The 27,236-nt window shown below is 41.6% G+C and overlaps 1 protein-coding gene across 8 annotated transcripts in view; it reads right to left on the minus strand.

Annotated features, from left to right (window-relative positions):
• The window catches only part of nek7 (NIMA-related kinase 7), a 227,554-nt gene extending 201,453 nt beyond the window's left edge, over positions 1–26,101 (minus strand). For 4 of the 8 annotated variants that reach the window (XM_072274169.1, XM_072274168.1, XM_072274171.1 and 1 more), the window contains exons 1-2: positions 25,864–26,098; positions 10,448–10,515 (exon numbers count right to left, since the gene is read on the minus strand). The gene's annotated coding sequence lies outside the window, so the exon portion shown is untranslated. Of the gene's footprint in view, positions 1–10,447; positions 10,516–25,863 lie in introns of all 8 variants that reach the window. The other 4 variants (XM_072274173.1, XM_072274172.1, XM_072274176.1 and 1 more) reach the window with 3 other exon arrangements.
• Positions 26,102–27,236: the final 1,135 nt, after the last annotated feature.

Consider the following 27,236-nt stretch of genomic DNA (forward strand, 5'->3'; position numbering starts at 1 on the left):
ACAGAGTCAACCAGCGCAGCAGCTTTGAGTGTCCTATGGACTTGGACCCCAAGATCCCTCTGATCCTCCACACTGCCAAGAGTCTTACCATTAATACTATATTCTGCCATCATATTTGACCTACCAACATGAACCACCTCACACTTTTCTGGGTTGAACGCCATCTCCCACTTCTCAGCCCAGTTTTGCATCCTAGCAAAGTCCTGCTGTAACCTCTGACAGCCCTCCATGCTATCCATAACACGCCCAACCTTTGTGTCATCAGCAAATTTACTAACCCATCCCTCCACTTCCTCATCCAGGTCATTTATAAAAGTCACGAAGAGAAGGGGTCCCAGAACAGATCCCTGAGGCACACCACTGGTCAGTGACCTCCATGCAGAATATAACCTGTCTACAACCACTCTTTGCCCTCTGTGGGCAAACCAGTTCTGGATCCACAAAGCAATGTCCACTTGGATCCCATGCCTCCTTACTTTCTCAATAAGCCTTGCATGGGGTACCTTATCAAATGACTTGCTGAAATCCATATAAACTACATCTACTACTCTGCCTTCATCAACATGTTTAGTCACATCCTCAAAAAATTCAATCAGACTCGTAAGGCACGACCTGCCTTTGACAAAACCATGCTGACTATTCCTAATCATATTATGCCTCTCCAAATGTTCATAAATCCTGTCTCTCAGGATTTTTTCCACCAACTTACCAACCACTGAAGTAAGACTCATTGGTCTACAATTTCCTGGGCTATCCCTACTCCCTTTCTTGAATGGGGGAACAACATCTGCAACTCTCCGATCCTCCGGAACCTCTCCCTTCCCCAATGATGATGCAAAGATCATTACCCGAGGCTCAGCAATCTCCTCTCTTGGCTCCCACAGTAGCCTGGAGTACATCCTCTCCAAGTCCCAGAGACTTATCCAACTTGATGCTTTCCAAAAGCTCCAACACATCCTCTTTCTTAATGTCTGTATGTTCAATCTTTTCAATCTGCTGTAAGTCATCCTTACAGTCATTAAGATCCTCTTCCGTAGTGAATACAGAAGCAAAGTATTCAGTAAGTACCTCTGCTATCTCCTCTGGTTCCATACACACTTTTCCACTGTCACAATTGATTGGCCTTTTCTCTCATGTCTTATCCTCTTGCTCTTCAAATACTTGTAGAATGCCTTGAGGTTTTCTTTAATCCTGCTTGCCAAGGCCTTCTCACAGCCCCTTCTGGCTCTCCTAATTTCACTCTTAAACTCCTTCCTGCTAGCCTTATAATCTTCTAGATCTCTATCATTACCTTGTTATTTGAACCTCTCGGAAGCTTTTCTGTTCTTCTTGACTAGTTTTTCAACAGCCTTTGTACACCACGATTCCTGTACCCTACCATCCTTTCCGTCTTATTGGAACGTACCTATGCAGAACGCCACTCAAATATCCCCTGAACATTTGCCACATTTCTGCCATACATTTCCCTGAGAATATCTGTTCCCAATTTATGCTTCCAAGTTCCTGCCTGATAGCCTCATATTTCCCCTTACTCCAATTAAACACTTTCCTAAGTTGTCTGTTCCTATCCCCCTCCAATGCTATGGTAGAGATAGAATTGTGATCACTATCTCCAAAGTGTTCTCCCACTGAGAGACCTGACACCTGACCTGATTCACTTCCCAATACCAGATCAAGTACAGCCTCTCCTTTTGTAGGCTTATCTACATATTGTGTCAGGAAACCTTCCTGAACACATCTAACAAACTCCACCCCATCTAAACCCCTTGGTCTCGGGAGATGCCAATCAATATTTGGGAAATTAAAATCTCCCACCACAACAACCCTTTTATTATTACACCTTTCCAGAATCTGTCTCCCTATCTGCTCCTTTATGTCCCTGTTACTACAGGTGGTCTATAAAAACACCCAGTAGAGTTATTGACCCCTTCCTGTTTCTAACTTCCACCCACAGACACCGAGTAGACAATCCCTCCATGACTTCCTCCTTTTCTGCAGCTGTGACACCATCTTTGATCAGCAGTGCCATGCCCCCACCTCTTTTGCCTCCCTCCCTGTCCTTTCTGAAACATCATCTAAAGCCTGACACACTAAGTAGCTATTCCTGCCCCTGAGCCCTCCAAGTCTCTGTAATGGCCACAACATAATAGCTCCAAGTACTGATCCACCCTCTAAGCTCATCCACTTTGTTCATAGTCATAGTCATACTCATAGTCATACTTTATTGATCCCGGGGGAAATTGGTTTTCATTACAGTTGCACCATAAATAAGAATAGAACTATAAATAGTTAAATAGTAATATGTAAATTATGCCAGGAAATAAGTCCAGGACCAGCCTATTGGCTCAGGGTGTCTGACCCTCCAAGGGAGGAGTTGTAAAGTTTGATGGCCACAGGCAGGAATGACTTCCTATGACGCTCTGTGTTGCATCTTGGTGGAATGAGTCTCTGGCTGAATGTACTCCTGTGCCCAACCAGTACATTATGCAGTGGATGGGAGACATTGTCCAAGATGACATGCAACCTGGACAGCATCCTCTTTTCAGACACCACCGTCAGAGAGACCAGTTCCATCCCCACAACATCACTGGCCTTACGAATAAGCCTGTTGATTCTGTTGGTGTCTGCTACCCTCAGCCTGCTGCCCCAGCACACAACAGCAAACATGATAGCACTGGCCACCACAGACTCGTAGAACATCCTCAGCATCGTCCAGCAGATGTTAAAGGACCTCAGTCTCCACAGGAAATAGAGACGGCTCTGTCCCTTCTTGTAGACAGCCTCAGTGTTCTTTGACCAGTCCAGTTTATTGTCAATTCATATCCCCAGGTATTTGTAATCCTCCACCATGTCCACATTGACCCCCTGGATGGAAACAGGGGTCACCGGTACCTTAGCTCTCCTCAGGTCTACCACCAGCTCCTTAGTCTTTTTCACATTAAGCTGCAGATAATCCTGCTCACACCATGTGACAAAGTTTCCTACCGTAGCATGTACTCAGCCTCATCTCCCTTGCTGATGCATCCAACTATGGCAGAGTCATCAGAAAACTTCTGAAGATGACAAGACTCTGTGCAGTAGTTGAAGTCCGAGGTGTAAATGGTGAAGAGAAAGGGAGACAAGACAGTCCCCTGTGGAGCCCTAGTGCTGCTGATCACTCTGTCGGACACACAGTGTTGCAAGCACACACACTGTGGTTTGCCAGTCAGGTAATCAAGAATCCATGACACCAGGAAAGCATCCACCTGCATTGCTGTCAGCTTCTCCCCCAGCAGAGCAGGGCAGATGGTGTTGAACACACTGGAGAAGTCAAAAAACATGACCCTCACTGTGCTCGCTGGCTTGTCCAGCTGGGCGTAGACACGGTTCAGCAGGTAGACGATGGCATCCTCAACTCCTAGTCGGGGCTGGTAGGTGAACTGGAGGGGATCTAAGTGTGGCCTGACCATAGGCCAGAGCAGCTGCAGAACAAGTCTCTCCACGGTCTTCATGATGTGGGAGGTCAATGCCACCGGTCTGTAGTCATTGAGGCCGCTGGGGCGCAGCATCTTCGGCACAGGGACGAGGCAGGACATCTTCCACAGCACAGGAACCCTCCGGAGCCTCAGGCTCAGGTTGAATACATGGCAAAGTACTCCACATAGCTGAGGGGCACAGGCTTTGAGCACCCTGGTACTGACACCATCCGGTCCTGCAGCCTTGCTTGGGTTGAGACGTTTCAGCTGTCTTCTCACCTGTTCAGCTGTGAAGCCCACCGTGGAGGTTTCATGTGAGGAAGGGGTATAGTCATGAGAGCAGGGTGGGGGACTGTGAGAAGGGGAAGGAGGGGAGAATGGAATATGTGTTGGTTGGGGGCCGACAACAGATGGCTCATGTGGGGTATGGGCAGGGGTCACAATGTCAAGTCTGTTAAAGAACAGGTTAAGTTCGTTGGCCCTGTCCACACTGCCTTCAGCTCCTCTGTTGCTAGTTTGCCGGAACCCAGTGATGGTCCTCATCCCCCTCCAGGCCTCTCTCATGTTGTTCTGCTGGAGTTTCCACTCAAGCTTCCTCCTGTACCTGTCTTTAGCCTCCCTGATCCTGGCTTTCAGGTCCCTCTGTATTGCCCTCAGCTCCTTCCTATTTCCATCTCTAAACACCCTCTTTTTAGCGTTCAGGATGTCCTTAATGTCCTTTGTCACCCATGGCTTGTTATTTGAATAACAAAGGACAGTTCTTGTCGGAACATTCATGATGCTTCTTGCATTAAAATAGACACATCTCAAACCATCGGTCTGAGCATATCCCTTCTCTATCACCTGCCTATCCACCCTCTCGCACTGTCTCCAAGCTTTCTTTATTTGTGAGCCAACCACCCCTTCCTCCATCTCTTCAGTTCGGTTCTCACCCCTCAGCAATTCTAGTTTAAACTCTCCCCAGTAGCCTTAGCAAATCTCTCTGCCAGGATATTGGTCCCCCTCGGATTCAAGTGCAACCTGTTCTTTTTGTACAGGTCACGTCTGCCCCAAAAGAGGTCCCAATGATTCAGAAATCTGAATCCCTGCTCCCTGCTCCAATCCCTCAGCCACGCATTTATCCTCCACCTCACTCTATTCCTATACTCATTGTCACGTGGCACAGGCAGTATAAAAAAAGGCATTAAAAACATTTAACTGGATGTTGCTAAAATTAAGGAACATTAGCTACAAAGAGAAGTTGAACAAACTAGGAGTGCTTTCTCTGGAGTGCCAGAGACTGAGGGACAACATGAAAGTATAAAAAAAATCATAGGCCCAGTTCAGTGGATAGTCAAGTCTTCCCCATCCACACGTGCCCCTCCCAAAGTGGAAATGTTAAATATTAGACAGAACAGTTTAAACCTGAAAAAGAAAAGCTTAAGTGTAAGGAAAGTTTTTTTTTTGTATACAGAATAGTAGGTACCTGGCATGCATGCCAGAAGGGGTGGTAGAAGTAGATAAAATAGCAATTTTTAAGAAACATTTAGATAGGTACATCAACATACAGAAAATGGGTGGGTATCAATCACATACAGGATAGGATTAATTTGGCATCATGCTTAACACAGTTATCATGTGTCAAAGGGCCAGTGCATTTTTTTGCATTGTTCTGTACTAAACTGTTTGAATTACACGACCTAACTTACTATTGCAATTGTAGAAACAGTATTCCACGTTCTGTCATGGGAAAAGATACCAAGTAGGCAAAAGAAAACATCCAAAAATGTCCTCCAAGACTCCATAAACAAATGCAACATTCCCATAAACTCCTAGGAATCTCTGGCCCATGACTTCACTTTGTGGAGAAAAAGCACTCAGATTGATAGTTAAACTATGTATAAAAATTGTTTATCCATCACCTTGCAAACTATCCACCTGTCCATATTGCTGGGCATCTCCTGCCTTTTCTGTGGAAAAGTCTACAGTTCCTCTACTGGCCTCACCAGCCACTTCAAATTCCCAAAAAAATTGCTAAAGATATCAATGAAGATTCCCCGGACAGTTTTCTCTCAAACGTAAAAGATCAAAGTTCAAAGTAAAATTTATTATCAGAGTACATACGCGTCACCACATACAACCCCAAGATTCTTTTTCATGCGGGCATACTTAACAAATCTATAGAACAGTAACTGTAAACAGGATCAATGATTAACTGTGTAAATGCAGATACAAAATAAATAGTAATAGATAACAAGAACATGAAATAACAAGGTAAAGAGTCCTTAAAGTGAGACCAGCGGTTGTGGGAACACCAGAAATAGAATGAGTGTAATAACTCCCTTTTGTTCAAGAGCCTGGTGGTTGAGGGGTAGTAACTGTTCTTGAACCTGGCGATGCAAGTCCTGAGACACTTGTCCCTTCCACCTGATGGCAGCAGCAAGGAAAGAGCGTAGTCTGGTGGTGAGGACCTTTGATGATGGATGCTGCTTTTCTTTGGCAACATTTCATGTAAATATGCTTAATGGATAGGAGGGCGTTACATATGATGTACTCAGCTAAATCCACTATCTTTTGTAGGATTTTCCGTTCAAAGGCATTGGTGTTCCCATATCAGGCCATTATGCCATCAGTCTATACACTTCCCACAACACATCCATATAAGTTTGTCAAGGTTTTTGATGACATGTCGAAGCTCCGCACACTCCTGAGGAAGTAGAGGTGCTGCCATGCTTTCTTTGCAACTATATTTATATGATGTGTTCAGGACTAGTCTCCTGAGATAGCAACACTCAGGAATTTAAAGTTACTGGCCCTCTCCACCTCTGACCCTCCGAAGAGTACTGGCTCATGAACCTCTGGTTTCCTTCTCCTGAAGCCTACAATCGTTTCCTTGGTGTTGTTGATATTGAGTGAGAGGTTGTTGTTATTACACCACTCAGCTAAATTAGTAACACACCAATTTCCACATCTTCCACATGTTCATTGACTTCAAGAAGGCATTCGATAGGGTGGCGGCATGATGCACTCTGGCCACAATGAAGAGCTATAACCTGGGCTAGAAGCTGATTCAAACCATCAAGCAGCTCTACACCAAAGCTAGCATTGCGGTACTTGCTCAAGGCACAGTCGAAGAGTTGTTCCACACATCAGCTGGAGTCCAACAAGGCTGCTTCCTTTCACCCACGCTATTTGATATTTTCCTGGAGCAAATAATGACAGATACCTGGAAGACCATATTGGCACAGTCAGCATCAGAGGACATATCATAATTAACCTCAGTTTCACAGATGACATTGATGGGCTGGCAGGATGTGAGGATGAATTGGCCTGCCTTGTGAACCGTCTGGACAATACATTTACCAGATATGGCATGGAGATCAGTGCAGAGAAAACCAAGCTGATGAGAAACAGTGAGGAGCCAATCACAACAAAAATCACAGTCAGTGGACAAGAACAAGAGACTGTCAAACGATTCAAGTACCTTGGCACCATCATCAACCAGAATGGATCAAAGCCTGAAGTTCTTGCAAGGACAGCCCAAACAACAGCAATGCTGGCTAAAGTAAAATCAATCTAGAGAGACGATAACATCACTCTCATATCCAAGTTGTAACTCCTGCATGCACTTGTGCCATCTTCTTGTATGCATACGAATCATGAACTTTGACAGCAGAACTGCAAAAGATTATCCAGGCGGTAGAAATGAGGTGCTTCAAAAGTCTCCTTGACATCTCCCAAACAGACATTGTCTCAAACGATGAAGTATGAAAAATCATCACCCATCACATGAGACACTACAAAGATCTACTGTCCACAGTAAAGAAGAGGAAACTGAGCTGGTATAGCCACATAACAAGATCAAGTGGACTTGCAAAGACCATTCTTCAGTGCAGGGGAAAAGAAAAAGGGACAGACAGAGGAAGAAATGGGCAGGCAATATTGCAGAGTGGACTGGAGAGAACTTTGCCACAACACAGGCTTACAACCCTGAGAAATGGAGAAATTGGTGCAATGCTCATCTGTACAGCGCCCTTACGACCCAGGAGGGTTGTGGAATCCGTAATCCATAACATATCATTCAACTTAGCAAAAGGATGAGCCATATATCATAAAATAAATACATGTTCCATATTAACTAAGAGGGTATTAACATAAAACTTGAATATCTTCAAAAGTCAGAACTAAAACCCTACATTTGTGAAATTTTAGTATTTTGGATATAATCTTTAACTGCTCATCACTGGATTCAACATTGCTTTCACAGGAGAAGCCAGAGAGCACTAGTAGGTGGTTGCCTCTCTGACTGGAGACCTGTGACTAGTGGTGTGCCACAGGGATCGGTGCTGGGTCCATTGCATTTGCAATCTGTATCAATGTTTTGGTGATAAAGTGGTTAAGTGGATCAACAAATGTGCAGATGACACCAAGATTGGGGGTGTATTGGACTGTGAGGAAGATTACTCATAGCTTGCAGCAGGATCTGGACCAGCTGAAAAAATGGACTGAAAAATAGCAAAAACAGAAATTTATGCAGACAATTGTAAGAGTGTTGCACTTTGAGAAGACAAACCTGGGCAGGACTTGCACAGAAAAAGTTAGGGCACTGAGGAGTGCAGTAGAAGAGAGGAATTTGGGAATACCAATCCATCATTCCTTGAAAGTGGCATCACAGGTAGATAGGGACATAAAGAAAGCCTTTGGCACTGAAGGAGTCATGCATCTATTTTCTGTAAATATTGTATTTTGTGGCGTGATTATTATGGTAACCTGTCACGTGGGTTGCAGCATGGTAGAAGCAAATGAGTATAGTTATGAAATCTAGCTTTGTTTTAGTTGGTTGTTTAGTTTAGTCTTGTTGTGAGGGTGTAAGCCACTGAGTGATTTGTTTTTGTTGATCACTTAAATACGTATAGAATTCTAATTTTGATAATGCTAATCAGAACACTTATTACACTGATTTGAACGCCAAGATCACTATATCGCTAATTTAGCTTCATTAGTTTTATTATCGATACAAGATCGTTCATCTTTGCTAGTTGCCTAACAAAGGATCAAACGCACCTTTTTCAATTTGGAAATTCATTATTTGGAATTGCATCATACAGTGTTGATTACCTTTAGTGTAGCCTCTCAGCCCTTTTGTGGTATTTTATAAAGTAACCGCAACGGGCGCATTGACCTTCATAATTCAAAGTATTGAATACAGGAGTTAGGATGTTTTGTTGAAATTGTATAAGATGTTAGTGAAGCCTTATTTGGAGTATTCTGAGCAATTTTGGTCACCTACCTACAGGAAAGATGCAAATAAGATTGAAAGAGTGCAGAGCGAAAATTTACACCAATATTGCTGGGAAATGAGAACCTGAGTTATAGGGAAAGGTTGACTAGGTTAGACTTTTATTCCTTGGAGCTTGACACTGAGAGGAGATTTGATGGAAGTGTACAAAATTATGAAGGGTATGGATAGGGTAAAGCAGGCTTTTTCCAATGAGGTCGGTTGAGACTAGAACTAGAGGTCATAAGTTAAGAGTGAAAGGTGAAATGTTTAACAGGAACCCAAGGGGGAACTTCCTCACTCAAAGGATGGTGTGAGTGTGGAAGGAGCTGCCAGCGCAAGTGCTAGATGTAGGTTCAATTTCAAGACTCAAGAGAAGTTTGGATGAGTACATGGATGGGAAGGGTGTGGAAAGCTGTAGTCCAGGTGCAGATTGATGGGACTCCCCAGAATTATGTTGCAGCATTAACTAGATGGATGAAGGGTCTGTTTCTACGCTGTTGTACTCTATGACCATCAGCAAAAATACCAGCCAGCTTGAAAATTAATTTTCTATCCACTTCTTGATGCTCTTTAAGATGGTTCAAAAGTCACAAATACCTGCAGCTTTTTTTGCCACCCATATTTTGACATGAACTGCGTTCAAATGAAACAGAAATTGCAAAGGTGTGAAAATGTAGGAATACAGCAAATCCATGCTATACGAGGGAATGGATTAAAATACGCATACATTGCTTCAACAGGATCTGCTGCCTTTTGAGTTATCAGATACTACATGAAATTCTTTCAACTAAAGAGTAATACAGGTTGACCTTCACTAATCCGGCACCGTTGGGACCTAAAAAGTGCTGGATTAGTGGAAATGCCGAATTACAGAAGGATCACATTAAGCATAATCAGTGCCGGATTTCCAAAAGAACCGGATTACAGTAGTCGGATTAGTGAAGGTCGACTGTACCTCAGTTACAAGCTTTCACAAATCAACAAGGCTTCATATATTTGGGCTTCTATAGAAACTTGCACATTGAATGTTAACTCTGTTTTCATTTAAGATAAACCTGCAAAAAATATGCAAATCACTGAATAAAGCTTAAGCTTTATTTGCTGGAGCTTTCTGTTAATATTTAATTGAAACATGTAACACTCAAACAATTCCATTACTTTTGGAGCACAAGGTACACAGAGAATTGCACAGTTTGAACTATTTTAAAATGCTTAGTAAAGTCCTTCCTACTGCAACAAACCTCATGGCTATCCATCAAAATATCATAAAGTTTACATTACATCAATATCCACTATCTAAAATAAAACAGCTCAAACTGTAGCACCAATGCTTTAAAAGTACATTCAAACTAAGATAAACGTTACTTCCAAATTCCTTTATTCCTTTGTGCTTTTCTCCTCATGTATTCAGTTTTCATTATTTGGGCTGCCAGAATACAAATTGCATTCTCTTTTGAAAAAGGGCACAGCATGATCGCTAACTAAAAGTTTAACGGGCTTTTCACACTCAATTTTCTTATTTAATTGACAAATGCAACAAAAAGATATTATAAAGGGAAAAATGTGACGTTGATTTCAGCAACATTTCTAAAACCCAATAAAAGTCAAATATTGCTAGAAGTTCATTTTAATTTCAAGTTACTGAGGGATTAGTGTGGTATTATAAGTACTTTCCACGGGCTCAATGGGCTGGCTAGTAAGCATTTTGTCATACAATGTTAAAAGAAATTACCTTCATCTTGCACTGTATATTTTCTTTTACTATGTTCACTCCTAAATTATTGGAATAGCAACTGGTAGCTGCAAAACAAAAGAGGGCAAAACTATGTCAATGTATGCAAACAGGACTTGGGCCAGGAAATAGAGATCCCAACCTGCTTACAAAATAAGCAGTAAAGTTTGCCAATGATGAAATGTCAATGAAATGCCAAATTGTCCTTCCCTGCATTTAAATGGGATGAAAATGGGTTAGGATCAGCAGTACATGTCGAATATTCATCCAAAGCAGTCATGGTGAAAACCAATGGCATGACGTTGCTAAACACCAATGAATACTTTTCAGCAGTTACAGTTAAAATCTGTTAGAAAAAGTCAAACGTTTTGGAAAAAATGTAAAAACAAGCTAAAAAGTAAAATTGGCATAGAGAAACCTAACATTTTGCTCAATGTGCACTGGTACAAAGTAGGGCCCATAGGTTTAAAACTCAGTCAAATGAGAAACAAATATAATGTGTAATCAGATCAAAATGGCAGAATTTCAGAATTTGCAGACAGCATAAAGGTGTTTCGTCAAAGGTCACTATTGAGGGAGTTCAAACAGATTAAGAAGTCCTATAATTCAATATGGATGAACATGAAATAATTCATTTTGGAAATATTTATATCTATAGAGCTCATCTACTATATAATATCAATTACTCAAGTACAGTCTCTGCTGCAAAATAGCAATGAATAGATGCTGATCCGCACAAGAATGAGGTATGTGAGTAAATAGAATTCATAGGTTTGAGTAATTACAACTTTGAATTAGTGCAAGAGTATATGATTCTTTATAAAAGCAAAGTAAAGGTAAATTTAGGGAAATTATAGGTGTGACTGAAGGTGCCATTTTACTGCAAGTCCATATTAAGACATCAGCTTATTGCTGCTATATGTGCTACTAGAACCACGTAAATCTTGTTTGATTGGAAGAATACATGCATGATTGTTTAAACTTTTACCTTAAGTTTCAAGCATATTTTTAAAAAGCTTACCTAATTCCTTGTTTCAAAAAAATCAAAAAGCATCACCACATTACAATCAGAATTAACTAAACAATTTCATACCACCAGAACCATTGAGTAATAATTTGCTATGACAGAATATGTAATGGTGCTTGCCTTTACACACTCAAGGTTTGTTTTTGTTTTTTTTCCCTCTCTTGGCAACTTGATAAAAGTATGAGCTGCAGTTGTCAAAGTGAGAGAAACCAGCCATCTGAAGCCCAACAGCATGAAGCAAAAAATTTGCAATTCCTTTACCAAAGGACTTAAGGATTCAACACATCAGTGTACACTTCACAGGAGAATAACTGAATGTAATTGGACGTTTAGTCACAGTCATAGTCATACTTTATTGATCCTAGGGGGAAATTGGTTTTCATTACAGTTGCACCATAAATAGTTAAATAGTAATATGTAAATTATGAAATAAGTCCAGGACCAGCCTATCGGCACAGGGTGTCTGACCCTCCAAGGGAGGAGTTGTAAAGTTTGATGGCCACAGGCAGGAATGACATCCTATGACGCTCTGTGCTGCATCTTGGAGGAATGAGTCTCTGGCCGAACGTACTCCTGTGCCCACCCAGTACATTATGTAGTGGATGGGAGACATTGACCAAAGTGGCATGCAACTTAGACAGCATCCTCTTTTCAGACACCACTGCGGGAGAGTCCAGTTCCATCCCCACAACATCACTGGCCTTACGAATAAGTTTGTTGATCCTGTTGGTGTCTGCTACCCTCAGCCTGCTGCCCCAGCACACAACAGCAAACATGATAGCACTGGCCACCACAGACTCGTAGAACATCCTCAGCATCATCGGCAGATGTTAGAAGACTTCAGTCTCCTCAGGAAGTAGAGACGGCTCTGACCCTTCCTGTAGACAGCCTCAGTGTTCTTTGACCAGTCCAGTTTGTTGTCAATTCGTATCCCAGGTATTTGTAATCCTCCACCATGTCCACACTGACCCCCTGGATGGAAATAGGGGTCACCAGTACCTTAGCTCTCCTCAGGTCTACCACCAGCTCCTTAGTCTTTTTCACATTAAGCTGCAGATAATTCCGCTCACACCATGTGACAAAGTTTCCTACAGTAGCCCTATACTCAACCTCATCTCCCTTGCTGATGCATCCAACTATGGCAGAGTCATCAGAAAACTTCTGAAGATGACAAGACTCTGTGCAGTAGTTGAAGTCCGAGGTGTAAATGGTGAAGAGGAAGGGAGACAAGACAGTCCCCTGTGGAGCCCCAGTGTTGCTGATCACTCTGTCGGACACACAGTGTTGCAAGCACACGTACTGTGGTCTGCCAGTCAGGTAATCAAGAATCCATGACACCAGGGGAGCATCCACCTGCATCGCTGTCAGCTTCTCCCCCAGCACAGCAGGGCGGATGGTGTTGAACGCACTGGAGAAGTCAAAAAACATGACCCTCACAGTGCTCGCTGGCTTGTCCAGGTGGGCGCAGACACGGTTCAGCAGGTAAATGATGGCATCCTCAACTCCTAGTCGGGGCTGGTAGGCGAACTGGAGGGGATCTAAGTGTGGCCTGACCATAGGCCAGAGCAGCTCCAGAACAAGTCTCTCCACGGTCTTCATGATGTGGGAGGTCAATGCCACCGGTCTGTAGTCATTGAGGCCGCTGGGGCGCGGCGTCTTCGGCACAGGGACAAGATAGGACATTTTCCACAGTACAGGAACCCTCCGGAGCCTCAGGCTCAAACTGAATACATGGCGAAGTACTCCACATAGCTGAGGGGCACAGGCTTTGAGCACCCTGGTACTGACACCATCCGGTCCTGCAGCCTTCCTTGGGTTGAGACGTTTCAGCTGTCTTCTCACCTGTTCAGCCATGAAGCCCACCGTGAGGAGGGGTAGGAGGGGAGAGTGGAGTATGTGTTGATTGGGGGCCGATAACAGATGGCTCATGTGGGGGATGAGCAGGGGTCACAATGTCAAATCTGTTAAAGAACAGGTTAAGTTCGTTGGCCCTGTCCACACTGCCCTCAGCTCCTCTGTTGCTAGTTTGCCGGAACCCAGTGATGGTCCTCATCCCCCTCCAGACCTCTCTCATGTTGTTCTGCTGGAGTTTCCGCTCAAGCTTCCTCCTGTACCTGTCTTTAGCCTCCCTGATCCTGGCTTTCAGGTCCCTCTGTATTGCCCTCAGCTCCTCCCTGTTTCCATCTCTAAACGCCCTCTTTTTAGCGTTCAGGATGTCCTTAATGTCCTTTGTCACTCATGGCTTGTTATTTGAATAACAAAGGACAGTTCTTGTCGGAACATTGCAGTCCACACAGAAGTTGATGTAATCAGTGATGCACTCTGTGAGCCCATCAATATCCTCTCAATGTGGCTCACAGAGTGCCTGCCAGTCTGTCACCTCAAAACAACCCCGGAGCGCCTCATAAGCCTCCTCCGACCATTTCCTCACTGTCCTCGAGGTTGCAGGTTTACTCTTCACCAGAGGAACGTAGCAGGGTTTTAGATGCACCAGGTTGTGATCTAACTTTCCCAGTGGGGGGAGGGGAGAGGAGCTGTATGCATCCTTAACATTAGCGTACATCAAATCCAGAGTCCTCTCCCCTCTGGTTGTACAGCTCACATACTGCGTGAAGTTGGGCAGTGTTCTAGCCATGGTAACCTGGTTGAAGTCACCGAGATGGTAATGAGGGCAGTCGGGTGCTGGGTTTGTAATCTGGCTATGACGGTGTAAATGATGTTACACGCCGATGTTGGGTTGGCAGAGGGAGGGATGTACACAACAACCACAATTGCATGCGAGATTTCCTCTGGCAAATAATATGGCCGGAGTCCAACAGCAAAAAGTTCAATATCCGGGCTACAGACCCGTTCCTTGATCGTAATATGCCCAGGATTGCACCATCTGTTATTTACCAGAACCACCAGCCCCCCTCCTTTACGCTTACCGCTCTCAGTGCAATTCCAGTCAGCTCGAACGGTCTGGAAGCCACCTATGGAAACGCTTTGATCAGGTATGTCCTCGTGCAGCCACGTCGCAGTAAAGCACATGACACTGCTTTCCCAAAATGTTCTCTGACTCCTGACAAGCGCCGTCAGTTCGTCGATTTTATTCCCCAGCGATCTCAGATTTCCCATGATGAGAGAGGGGAGACACGGCTTATAACTTCCCTTCTCCATAAGCCTCTGTTGTCTCAACCCAGTCCTCTTCCCTCGCCTTTTTGATCCCCCTCTGCATCCTCTGTGTGTTTTCCTCCAGATTTCAGCCGGGATGTCTGCTGCTCTGTTCGCTAAACCAGCGGGCATGAGCGCCATCAATTGTTCCCTGGAATAAACAATGCGGCCATCCTGCTGCCAAGCTAACGAGACACATCCAAATGTAACTAATTCCAGCGCTAAAAAAACAAGTAAAACTCTCTCCACCAGCATGTTAGAGAGGGTGCAGCTTCAACGTGTTACTGTGTGAAAAAAAAACAAATAACTAAGTTAAAAAGTTTAAAAGTAAAAAATTACGGAGCAACTGTAACAGGCTGCATGCACGACCGGTGCATGCGCACATGTGTACATAGCTACCATAGGAAGTACTAGGAAATGAAGTACAAGTTTTAGGGAATAATTTGAATTAGAGGAAAGACTGAGGAAATTTCAAAGTTCAGAGCCGAACTTCGAACAAGATTTATATGCTTCTATTAACACATCACAAAGCAATGATAAGTGAACAAATTCTGGAGGTGTGCAAGTGGGAAGAATTGGAAAAGGACAGGTTGGGGGTACTATGGATAGTGTGGAGGGTTGTCAGAGGTCACAGTGGGGCATCGACAGGATGCAAAACTGGGCTGAGAAGTGGCAGATGGAGTTCAACCCAGATAAGTGGTGAGGTGGCTCATTTTAGTAGGTCAAATATGATGGCAGAATATAGCATTAATGGCAAGACTCTTGGCAGTGTGAAGGATCAGAGGGATCTTGGGGTCTGAGTCCATAGGACACTCAAAGCTGCTGCACAGGTTGACTCTGTGGTTAAGAAGGCATACAGTGCATTGGCCTTCATCAACTGTGGGGTTGAGTGTAAGAGCCGAGAGGTAATGTTACAACTATTGGTGCTTCCAATGCATCGGCAGTTGTTGGTGCCTGGAGGTTTATGGCAGGGAGTTTCTCCCTTTTGCCGCCTGCTATCGAGGACTCGGGAGTCCATTGGGACTTTGAGGCTTTTTTTTTTTTTACTGTGCCCATGGTCTGCTCTTCATCAAATTATGGTATTGCTTTGCACTACTGTAACTATATGTTATAATTATGTGGTTCTGTCAGTGTTAGTCTTTGGTTTGTCCTGTTTTTCTGTGATATCACTCTGGGGGAACATTGTATCATTTCTTAATGCATGCATTTCTAAATGACAATAAACGAGGACTCAGTGTTCTCATAATCTAATTTAGGACCCTGGTCAGACCCCACTTGGAGTACTGTGCTCAGTTCTGGTCACCTCACTACAGGAAGGACGTGGAAACCATAGAAAGGGCGCAGAGGAGATTTACAAGGATGTTGCCTGGATTGGGGAGCATGCCTTATGAGAATAGGTTGAGTGAACTCGGCCTTTTTTCCTTGGAGCGGTGGAGGATGAGAGGTAACCTGATAGAAGTGTATAAGATGATGAGAGTCACTGATCGTGCGGATAGTCAGAAGCTTTTTCCCGGGGCTGAAATGGCTAGCACGAGAGGGCACAGTTTTAAGGTGCTTGGAAGTAGGTACAGAAGAGATGTCAGAGGTAAGTGTTTTTTTCTTAAACTGCAGAGAGTGGTGAGTGTGTGGAATAGGCTGTCTGTCAGTGACAGTGGCGGAAGCGGATACGATAGGGTCTTTTAAGGGACTCCTGGATAAGTACATGGAGCTTTGAAAAATAGAGGGCTATGGGTAACCCAAGGTAATTTTTAAAGTAAGGACATGTTTGGCACAGTATTATGGGCCAAAGGGCCTGTATTGTGCTGTAGGTTTTCTGTGTTTCTACAGGGGATTCCAGAAACACATTAAATAAATGTGAAATAGTGGAGGAATAAATGTTGGGGGAGATTAAACATTAAAGCATTTAGTAACTTTAAAAATATAATACCAAGATTCACATAGAATTAACACCCACGTTGCAAAGAATGAATAAATGGTAAAAGTTCTAACCATTACTTTTCAATACCTCTGATGAAAGGTCAGATCTGAAGCACTAACCACGTTTCCTTTCCAACAAGAGCCAAGCACCTCTAGCACATTCATTTTTCTATCTGGCTACATAATTGGTGCCCAAGGATTGGAAGACTGCTGAAAGTGTTGAAGTGAACAGACCAAAGTATTACAAGTCAGTCAGCTAAAAATTACAATTTTAACACTTTAACACTTACAAAAGAAGGTGTTAATCAAGAGAAATCAGCATGGACTAACCTGACTGAATTATGATGCCGTGACAAATTGATGGAAATCATACATTTCATTTGTATATGGGCTTAATCAATGGTTTGGCAAGATCAGACTAGCCAGAAAATTAAAAATCCATTGAACTTAAGGGAAACCGGCTGCTGTGTTTTGACCATTATACTTGTAAAATAACTATCTTAGTGTCAGTAAAGCATTTGGGGATATCCTAAATTTGATAAAAGCATGGAATTAATGCCACTTCTTTCTCCCCCCCCCCCCCACAAAATAACTTCCTTTTGACATTACATTGGAAAACATTTCAAAGGGGTACATAAGCTACTTAAAAGTATTCTTCGCTCTGATCTGTTTCATTTTCACATGTTGAAGTAAACCTTAATGCAGTAGTTCAAACAAGTATCACAAAGCTTTCTTCTGAGTTAAATTTATTGTAGCTCTACAAATGATCTACACAAGCCGCCATTACTGACATTCTGCTTCCATCTCAGAATTATCACTTTTTTCTCTGGGTTTTGGGAGATAGAAAATGCCAGCTCTTGTTGACAAATTAACTACCAATTTAACTGCTAGCAAGCAGGCTCAATAGCAAAGACCTTTCTTAGGTTACTCCAGTAACAGTGACAAATAGAAACAAAGAATGAGTTCAAAGAGAGGTGGGAAAAAGAATGTAATCAAAAATGGTAACTTGTAGTTTGTGGATGTTCATCATAAATATACATACAGAAAATCTGTTAGGGCTGAAGGGGGAATAACATGAGAATACTAAATAAAAATTCTCCCTCTTCTTCAAACAGTACAACACAGGCGTATTCAACTATTTCATAGCCTTGATTCAGCATCTCTTCCAAAAGATGGCATATCCAACAATAGAGTAATACATTCCAACAGCAACCAAGACTACACTCTTAATCAAAACATGACACTTTGTGCATACAACCCTAACCCAAGATATAAGAGTACATGAATTTAGTCTGAAAAGGAATCAACCCTGAAGAATACATTATTTGACAGCACCCATCCCATAAATGCACATTTTAAGCTTCTTTTTAAACCAGCACTTTATTCCTTGGTCAAGGTTTCAACAATTCATCATATTTATTAATAGCTCAGATGAGATAAAAGGACAGTTTGCCAGTAACAAAGATTGGTGGATCTGGAACATTTAGGAAGGCACTGAGTACTTTGAATCTCTATGACAGAAGCACTTGGAAGCCATTTGCAAACAATAGCAAGAGCATACAACAGCCCACACAACCCTGTCAAACTCCACCTGCCGCATCTTTGGCAGAGCTTACAGATCAGTAGAGGACTCCAACCATCTCAGATCCCACAAAACTCAAAAGGAAAACAGTCATCCTTGACACCGAGTGACTGTTGAAGAAGGGAGAAAAGAGACAACACAGATGGAATCACAAATGTACAAAAAAAATCAATCAAGCAATGGGTAAGCATGTGCTAAATTGATTTTTAATGCAGACAAGGAAGTCACACACTTTGAACACAAGAAAAGGAATAACAAGAAGTTACTAAAATGTACAAAGTTTGAAACATTAGAAATAAATACTTAAACTGGCATCATTATGGAGTCTGATATAACAGACAATAATCATAATGATAAAATAATGTTAGCTTTGATACCTAAAATCAAGGTGGAATAATCTTTAGAGCAACTGAATTAAACCCTAGACAGGTCACACACAATACTTACAGTATGAAAAGGGGCTATTCAAGCCATCAAATCTCAAGGTAAAGACCATTCAATTAGTCCTATTTTCCCGTGGTTTTGTAAATTCTCTTTTTTTCATTTACTTACCCAGTTCCCTTTTGATGTATTAAAAACCAAATATGACACAGCCACTTAAGGTGACACTGAATTAGAAGAGCAAAAACACAAATCAAGGAGACTACGGTAAACTTTACAGAATATCTGGTGGATAGAAAGGCAAAGAGATTTAGAGAAGATATTACAGAGTTTGGGGCTTTGATAGTGTTGGACTCTGGTCTTTAAATCCAAGATTCTTTTAGAAGTCAGGAACAAGGCCTAAAACTTGCTTCACGATTATTTTATTAAGGGTTGATAGAACAGGAACAAAACAGTGACAGTTGGCCTCACTACTCTCAAGAGAAAGAAAATGTCTAGCACAAAACAGCTGCTTTTATACCTTAGAGAGAAGGAAAATTCCATTCTAATCTATAGATAACAATAATTCAATTAGAAAATACTTATTCATTACTGCAGTAAAAAGTTAACCAATGAGAAAATATTAGCCACTTAATGAAAGAACAGAAGCTTTAGAATTATACTTTTTAACACCACTAGAGGCATATTAAACTGTTATACATACAAAAGCTAATTAGAATACAACCAGGTAATTGTTAAACTGCAATTAACAAAAGTCAGGCCCATGGTGGGAATAGAGATATTACAAAGAAACAGGATGGGCAAGGTTAAAGAGAGATTTAAAATCCATAATGATTAAAAATATATATACTGAAGGGATGCCTAAACAGGACTAGGACAAGTTTGGATGACAAGATTATAGACGGTAGAGTGAAAATGTATGATAAGAATGCTTTTGAATAGTTGAGGTAAAGAGTGGCACAGTTTGGTGTTTTAGCAGAACATGAAGAGGAGAAGGAGGGTAAAAAATAATGTCGGACAGCTATAGTTGGAGAAAAATAGCTGAGTAAATAATAGAAAGGATCTGTAATACCTAAAGCAAGGTCAAGAATACTGCAAAAGAATGCAAACAAGCTGGTTCAATTTTGAATGGTTGCCTTGGCAATGGTTTCAACTGTCATATACGTAGATAGCAAAAATATCTGTTCATCCACTGAAGGATGTTGAACATGTAGTCTGACAACTTTGAGACTAAAAAAAATTAAAAGGAACTGTACTAATGTAGAGCTGAACTTCAGTGTATTGCTGAATGCTTACTAAAGGACACCATGGAACTCAGCAAAGGGGCAGCTCCCCAAATGAGAGATCCTTCAGGAATATTACAAGTCACAGTGTAGAAGCTAAAGGAGAAACTACACCAAGTGATTCTCTGACTGTGATTAACCTAAAACTATGACTGCTTCCATTCCTACTAAACAATAGTAGAAAGGTACATGAAGACGTTGTGGCCGATCATGTCAATGGTTTTATAATGAAGTCAAAAGAGTATTATCTTTATTACAATTGGAAAGGATGACATTTGTTACTTTTGATTAAAAGTATTTCAGTATTGGAATGCTGAATAAAAATGGGATTGTTATCTCTAAGATTTATTTAAGGAAATACCACCAGGCCATCAGACCGATGAACCCGTGCTGATTTGAGTGTACTCTATATTATATTGACTGTCCTATTTATTATAAATTACTATGATTGCACATTGCACATTTAGATGGAGATGTAATGTAAAGACTTTTACTCATGTATGTGAAGGATGTAAGAAATAAAGTCAATTCAATTCAATTTCACATCAGAGGAGAACTAGGTAAAGGAAATGTATTTCTTTTAGGTAAATAGATAAAGGAAATAGGTAAAGGAAATGTATTTCTGCTGCCTGGGATTAGGGTACACAAGCAGAAATTTGCAACCCCTAGTACAGTCTCCACTACATCAGTGAGAACTGACGTAGACTGTGGAAAAAGTTCGTCAAATAGCTTCACTATATCCGCCACAGAAGGCGGGATTTCCCAGCGGCCAACCATTTTAATTCTACTTCCCATTCCCATAACGACATGTCAGTCCGTAGCCTCCTCTACTGTCATGATGAGGTTACTCTCACATTATCCTCCATACATGTTGCCTAAGTTACTTTAGCATTTTGTGCGCGCTGCTCTAGATTTCCACCGTCCACATAATCTCTTGTTTTTATCAAAACTTTGCAACCATGCCTTCAACAATTCGGTAAAAAAAATACTTTCAATGGAAACAGAGGTGGAAGCTGAGCTATCTTTGGAAGAAAGCAATCAATGTCAATCAATTGTTGATTTTAAATCTGAACTGATTTAAGTTCAATTCTGAGTTGTGGGTGCTGCTGACAAGTCAGAAATATTTTATCATCCCTTACTGAAGTGAGAAGAGAATTAGAGTTAATGACATTGATGGATCTCCAGTCAGCTACAAAATAGGTTGGATAAGGGCAACATTTTTTAAAGGAATTAATTAACCAAATAACTTCTTGTAGCAAGCCAATGGTTTGTGACTGCTATTAATGATGGATTTTCTTTATTCCAGATTTATTTAGTTATTTGAATACAACTTCATCCAACTCCCTCGGTGGTACTAGAACTCGTTTCCAGAACAATGGCCCCAGTCTCTGTATGATAGATCAGTAACCTTGCAACATCCAACTACCAACAACAGATAAATGGAATTAGGCCACAGATATGACATAAAATCATGCGTGGGGTTGGGGAAGGGGTTGAGTTATTGAGACACAGGCAAGTGCTGATAGGTGGAAGCCCCCACCTAGCTCCTTCTCCCATCATAGTTTATCCCTCCTTAGTACTGTCACATACCAGCCTGTCTCATCCTTCTGCTCTTCCTCTTTATACTACCTTCCTCTCCACTCAGACCCTGATACAGTCGTCCTCTGCCTCCTAAACTGATGCTGCTCAACTTATTGAGTTCCTCCAGTGGTTTGTTTTTTGTTCCAGAAATTATTTGAGTACTGTTAGAGAGAAAAAAAAATAATTATCAGAGTCACTCCACTAATCACCAACCAGCTGAACCAGAGAATTTTTGGTTTCACTAGACTCAGTGGGTTCAGAATGAATTAATTCCTCCGAAAAAGACATTAAATACCCAGACACCAACTTATCAAAAATAACACTTAAAAAGTGCATGATGCCACTGGACTTGAAACGAACCGAATTCAAGTAAGAGTAGAAAAACAGAATCAATGGCAAGATCTGATCAGTCATTATCTTATTGATGGTAGAATAAACACAAAGAACCTATGTCTGCTCCTACACCCTTATGTAACATCCTTCCAGAGAAAGTTAGCATTTTTTTTTATTTGAGCTATCAAGAAGCCACAGTATTTGAATTAAAACAACAGGAATGGCTATAAACAATAGGAACGCAAATTGAATCTATAAAAATGACATGCAACTCTCTCCATCGATTTCCTTCCACCGCCCAATACACACAATCAGTTCACTGATCTAGCCTTGGAAACTGTGCTTAAGAAGAGAAAAAACATTATCGGAGAAGAGAGTTATATGGCTAAACTAAACTATTCAACCATAAAAGACCAAAAAAGATTTGAGCCTTCAGAGATGAAGTTAAAATCATCCTGTGCGCTGTTCAAGACTGGGGGGAAACAGGATGAAATACTGCAAGGTAAATATCAAAAATGGTTGATTGGAGGCATTTCTTTATACATAAAGATTAATCAATATTAAGAACAATATTTTCAAAAAGCATAGTTTTCATTTCACATGCATGTCAACACATCTATAAAAAAACCAGAATGAAACAAAGTTTAGTCAACTCATCTCTGTCAGAACTACTTCAAATAACAGAGCAAACAAATATAAATTTCTGTAATGGAAAATGCTAACAATGTCTTGCTTGTTCACTTCATGTAAAGTTAACCAACAAAATTGAACAAAATAACTAGGCAGGAGGTGGAATTAAATGAAAGCCAGCAGAGATCTGAAAGCAGCAAACAGCATTTGATTGATCTACTTGATTTTTTTTTGTTCAGTCATAAGGTGGATAAAACTCTGCCATGGACAGTCCCAAGCTCAGATGCTAAAGGAGGGGGGCTCGGGATGGGGTGAGCAACACCATCCCTTTTAAAACCCCAGAGCTACAGAAACTCCAACAGAGGCTCCAGAGGCCTCACCCCGAAGAGGAAGAATCTTCAAAGAAGAGGACTGCCCCACGACAGAACACTCTGCCGAACTGCTGTTGGTGGCCTATGCCCCAGCAGGGGTGATGGGCTTAAGAAAGGAAGATAAGGAAGATAAAATGAATGCATCAGATCTTGTTCATATGATTTTCAGGAAGACTAGCCCAGATGGAAAGTTGGTAAACAGACAAAAATAGAGTTGTTATATGCATGTTTTCCAGAATGGAGTACAATAGGCACCGACAACCCCCTCCCACTCAGTGACATTAGCATGAAATGGCTGCGGTGGACTTGATAAAATTTACAGATAATACTAAATTTGGAAGTATGATCAAATGAGGCAGCTAGGAAGATAATAAATAAGTAGCAGGAGGGGCAGACAAGCAAAATATATTTACACACACACACGAGACAAAAGAAAAAATATTAATTAAAATTAGAGTACACAAGACTAGGAATATACCAGCATGGATTGAGGATTAGTTAACAGAAAGGAAACAGCAGAAATAACACGTTGGTGGCTGTAACTGGTGGGGTGGCACTGGGTTTAATGCTGTGATATCAAATGTTCATAACCAACATCAATAATCAGGATAAGAAAACTGAACATCAATGTATATTGCTGCCGAGCTACTAGCATGGATTATGTGCCTTCAGACACAGATTAAGTAAATGGATGAATACAATGTGGAAAATGCCAGATGAACCACTTTACAGTAGAAAAGAAAATAAAAAGGAATTTTTAAATGGGGAGAGATTGAAAGGTATTGGTGTTCAGCGTGAGCTGGTTGTCTTTAAATACAAATATATGCAAATTACCATGAAATATCAGCAAGGAATTAGCAAACTAACTTTATGTGCCAATTACAGAGGCTCCATTGGGACAGAACATGAAACAGGTGTACACTTTCTACCTAGGAAGGATAGATTTCCAGTAGAATACAAATAGCTTCACCAAATTGATTCCTAGGGTTCATGGGGGTTGGGCAAAGGAGTTGTCCTATGAAAAAAGTTTAAGCAAGACGAACTTATTGAAACATACGAAAACTTGACAGGGTGGAAACAAAGATGACACTTTCCCTGCTGACAGGTTTCAGCCCGAAACATCAGAAGTACACTTTTCCATAGATGCTGCCTGGTCTGTTAAGTTCCTCCAGCATTATGTGTGTGTTGCTCAGATTTCCGGCATCTGCAGATTTTCTCTTGTTTGACACCTTCCCTTATTGGGTGTCCTGAACATGAATTAGTCTCAAAGTGAGAGGTCAGCAGATATGATTTGATGGGCCTATCAAGGAACCAAATTTAAGGGACACAACCAGCAAAGTGAACCAAAGATAAAAGATGGCAAGCAGAGACATGGGTTGAATGGCTTATTACAAGTGCTTAAGTTCCTTCATTCGTATCTCTAGATACAAGGAAACATTAAATTTTGAAAGAGTAGTAAGAAAAGGATTGGGCCTTGTGCCTATGTGGAAAAAGGAACAGCAAGAGACCAAGAAGTTCCTCTATTACAAGCTGTCATAGGTTTAAACTGAATGCAGTCCTCCATGCCTTAACAATTCTCAGAACAAAATGGAGGGATGGTTGGGGATAGTTGTGTGATTAATGGTGCAGCTTAAGAGTATGTTTAAATTTCACAGAAAACCAAGGACAAATTTGTAGACAAAATGTAAAAGCCTCATTACCTTGTTTTCAAAATATTAAAATGCATTAAGATCTTAAGTTTCACAATAATGGAAGAGAAAACTATACATTTTGCTTGGAATAAATTCTTAAAATGATACTAAGCAACTACTATAACGCAAATCCTAGAGGAATCAAAAATTATTCACTGTTCCAATGTACCAAGAAGCAATCTCCCCATGAAATGCTTGTTTTAATATTGAGGATTTCCAAGTATATTCCTCTTGAACTGATGAATGTATTATGCTCGCACATTTTCAGGTAATGTTAAAAAAAGTGCAAAAGTAAATGAAATGTGTCAAGGACTAAAAGTGTTAAAAGAATCTGAATCACCTACCCAGTTAAGATAAGCTTTTCCCCCCACCCTCCATTGTTCTTTTCAGAAGACTGTCATCCAACCTTCTTCCAGTACTGCAAGATAATGTTTCACAAAGTAAAACTTTACTCATCCTAACAACCAAGTTTCAATTATAAGAAACAGAAGCAGAATCTGTGAACCCATCAACATATTCATTGATACCAAACCTCTACAAGACTAGAAAATTCCCAGGAGTCACAGCCCACCAAAGAAATTCCTCATCGGTAACCAATCTGGTTAATCCCTTATTCGGAAACTATGCTCTGGTTCTAAATCTCCCCTCAACTCTTCACCACCAACAGTGGAAATACACTCTCAATGCCAACCTCTTCAACTCACCCCACCCCCAACATGTTTTAGTAAGAGTGTCTCTGATTCTTCCAAACTTCAATGACTATAACCACAATCTACCTAATATTTCTTTAATCCTCAACCCTTCATTCAGTAATCAAGCTGGTAAACATTTTCTGCACCGTCTCCAAAGTACAGTGTATCCTTTAATTGTGGAAACCAAAACACCATGCAGTATACCGATGCAATCGGGCCAGCAACTTGAGAGGCTGCATCAAAAATTCTCTACTTTTATATCTTCATCCCTTACAGTAAATGCCAACATTGTATGGCCTTCTTAAATCACCTGCCATACCTGCCTTTGTGTTTCCAAAGTGTTCCTGTGACAACTTTGTCCTTTGAATCACAGCAACTTCATTAATTGAAAGCACAGGCCAAATAATCAACTGACGTGCCCGGCAGCCAATCAGAACACCAATTGGTTGAGCAGGCCCGCTGAAAAGCCAATAGGCGGATAAGAGGGGCAGAACAGCGGTTTGGTTGCAGCTCGGCTGGCACTGCCTCTCCGTTGATGGTACTCAGAGACCGTGACAACTGAAGACTGGAGCACCGGCCATAAACCAACAGCAGCTCAGACTCTAGGCCGGCAAGTGGTACACCTGTTCTCAATACAGGGGAACGACGCGGTTCGTCGGTCAAACCAACAAGGCCAGAGCAGTGATGAAATAAACTAGAAAAGGAAGGCCGCCAGATGAGCACGGAGAAAGCGAATGACAGTTCTCTGCGCAGGTCGCCCGCACAATGTCCTTACCAGGAAGTACCAAGCTGAGCTTGGGCGGCCGACGGCGCTGCGGTTACCCGTTTGGCGACTCCGGCCTCGGGCCACTCTACGGCACCCGTTCTCTGGCAGAAAATGCGCGCGCGAAGCCGGGACTCGGGCTGGCGACCGGATGCTCGCGCGCTGATGTCAGTGCAGCAATCACGCGCCGCACTCCAGCAGTATCCGCGCCGCCATAGGTCTGCACATCCCAGCATTCCCCGGCTCGGCGCTCGCAGGCGGGGCGGGGCTGCTGCCACGGGGGTGTGTTTGTGTGCGCGCAGCTTTCCCGGCGGCTGTCACCCCTCGGGTTTTCATTGTATCTAGTATTGCCCTGTATCTCAAGCCGTCATATTACCGCAGTGCTTTTTACCGCCACTGTCCGACGTAGTCACTATTTGTTCAGTTCTTGGAGATAGTATCTCTGAGTCAATTGTTATCGTGCTGTACGATGCAGGGTTTTCGTCTGTGCTGTTGTACCTCCTCTTCAATAGAGCTTTTCCAATTTCCCCAGCTGTGTTACAAATTTTTCTGCCCTTTGGTGCGCAGGTAAAGTCTCCCATCCCAAATCTGATGAAAAAACACGCCACGACAACATGTAGTGACACAGTGGAAAAAGATAAACAGCCACGACAACATCAAACCGATTAAATTAGATTTATGCCAATTCGCTTTATGAATCTAGTTGAAATTTGCTGCAAGGAGAAATGACAACGAAAATAAACTTTCAAGTGGGAGACTTTGCAGACCACATTATTTACTGTTTTGTCAGAGAAACATCCATAAAGTAATTGAAACAATCAAAACTGCTTGTACCCTTACTGACCACCTAATTTAAGTGAGATCATAAATCTCTTCAAGACGAAAACAAAAACAGGGCATACAGTTTGTGGTGACTTTTTACGTGTAAGCTATTAGTATATTACAACTTATTACAACTGCCATACATCCGGCTCGTAAGTTTTCGTTAGGTCACAAAGGTCTTCAATGTTAAATATTTAATTATTTCTTATGCTGCCTGGATGTGTCATGGATCACCAAACTTAGGTTCTTCGTTGCAGTACAAAGTCTTTTCACAGCGTTTTGTTATCTTGAAATAGATTTTGCTTATTTTGGATGCATTGTTTTTTTAACTGCATAATTTCAGCCTGAACTCAACATGTAGCGTTCTTCATATTGCAATTTGGTCCTGCTCCAGTATAAAATACAGGTAATACTATATTGTACAGAAATTTTGTACTTTTATATGACGTGTTAAATCAGGTTTCCATATGTCCTAATAAGAGTGTAAAAAGTATTTAATGATCCGGTTTTAAATAAGTGAAGGGCTGTTAATCTTGTATTGTTTGATTAAAGTATGGCAGAAT

Source organism: Mobula birostris, chromosome 12, assembly GCF_030028105.1.
Source record: "Mobula birostris isolate sMobBir1 chromosome 12, sMobBir1.hap1, whole genome shotgun sequence".
Classification (NCBI taxonomy): domain Eukaryota; kingdom Metazoa; phylum Chordata; class Chondrichthyes; order Myliobatiformes; family Myliobatidae; genus Mobula; species Mobula birostris.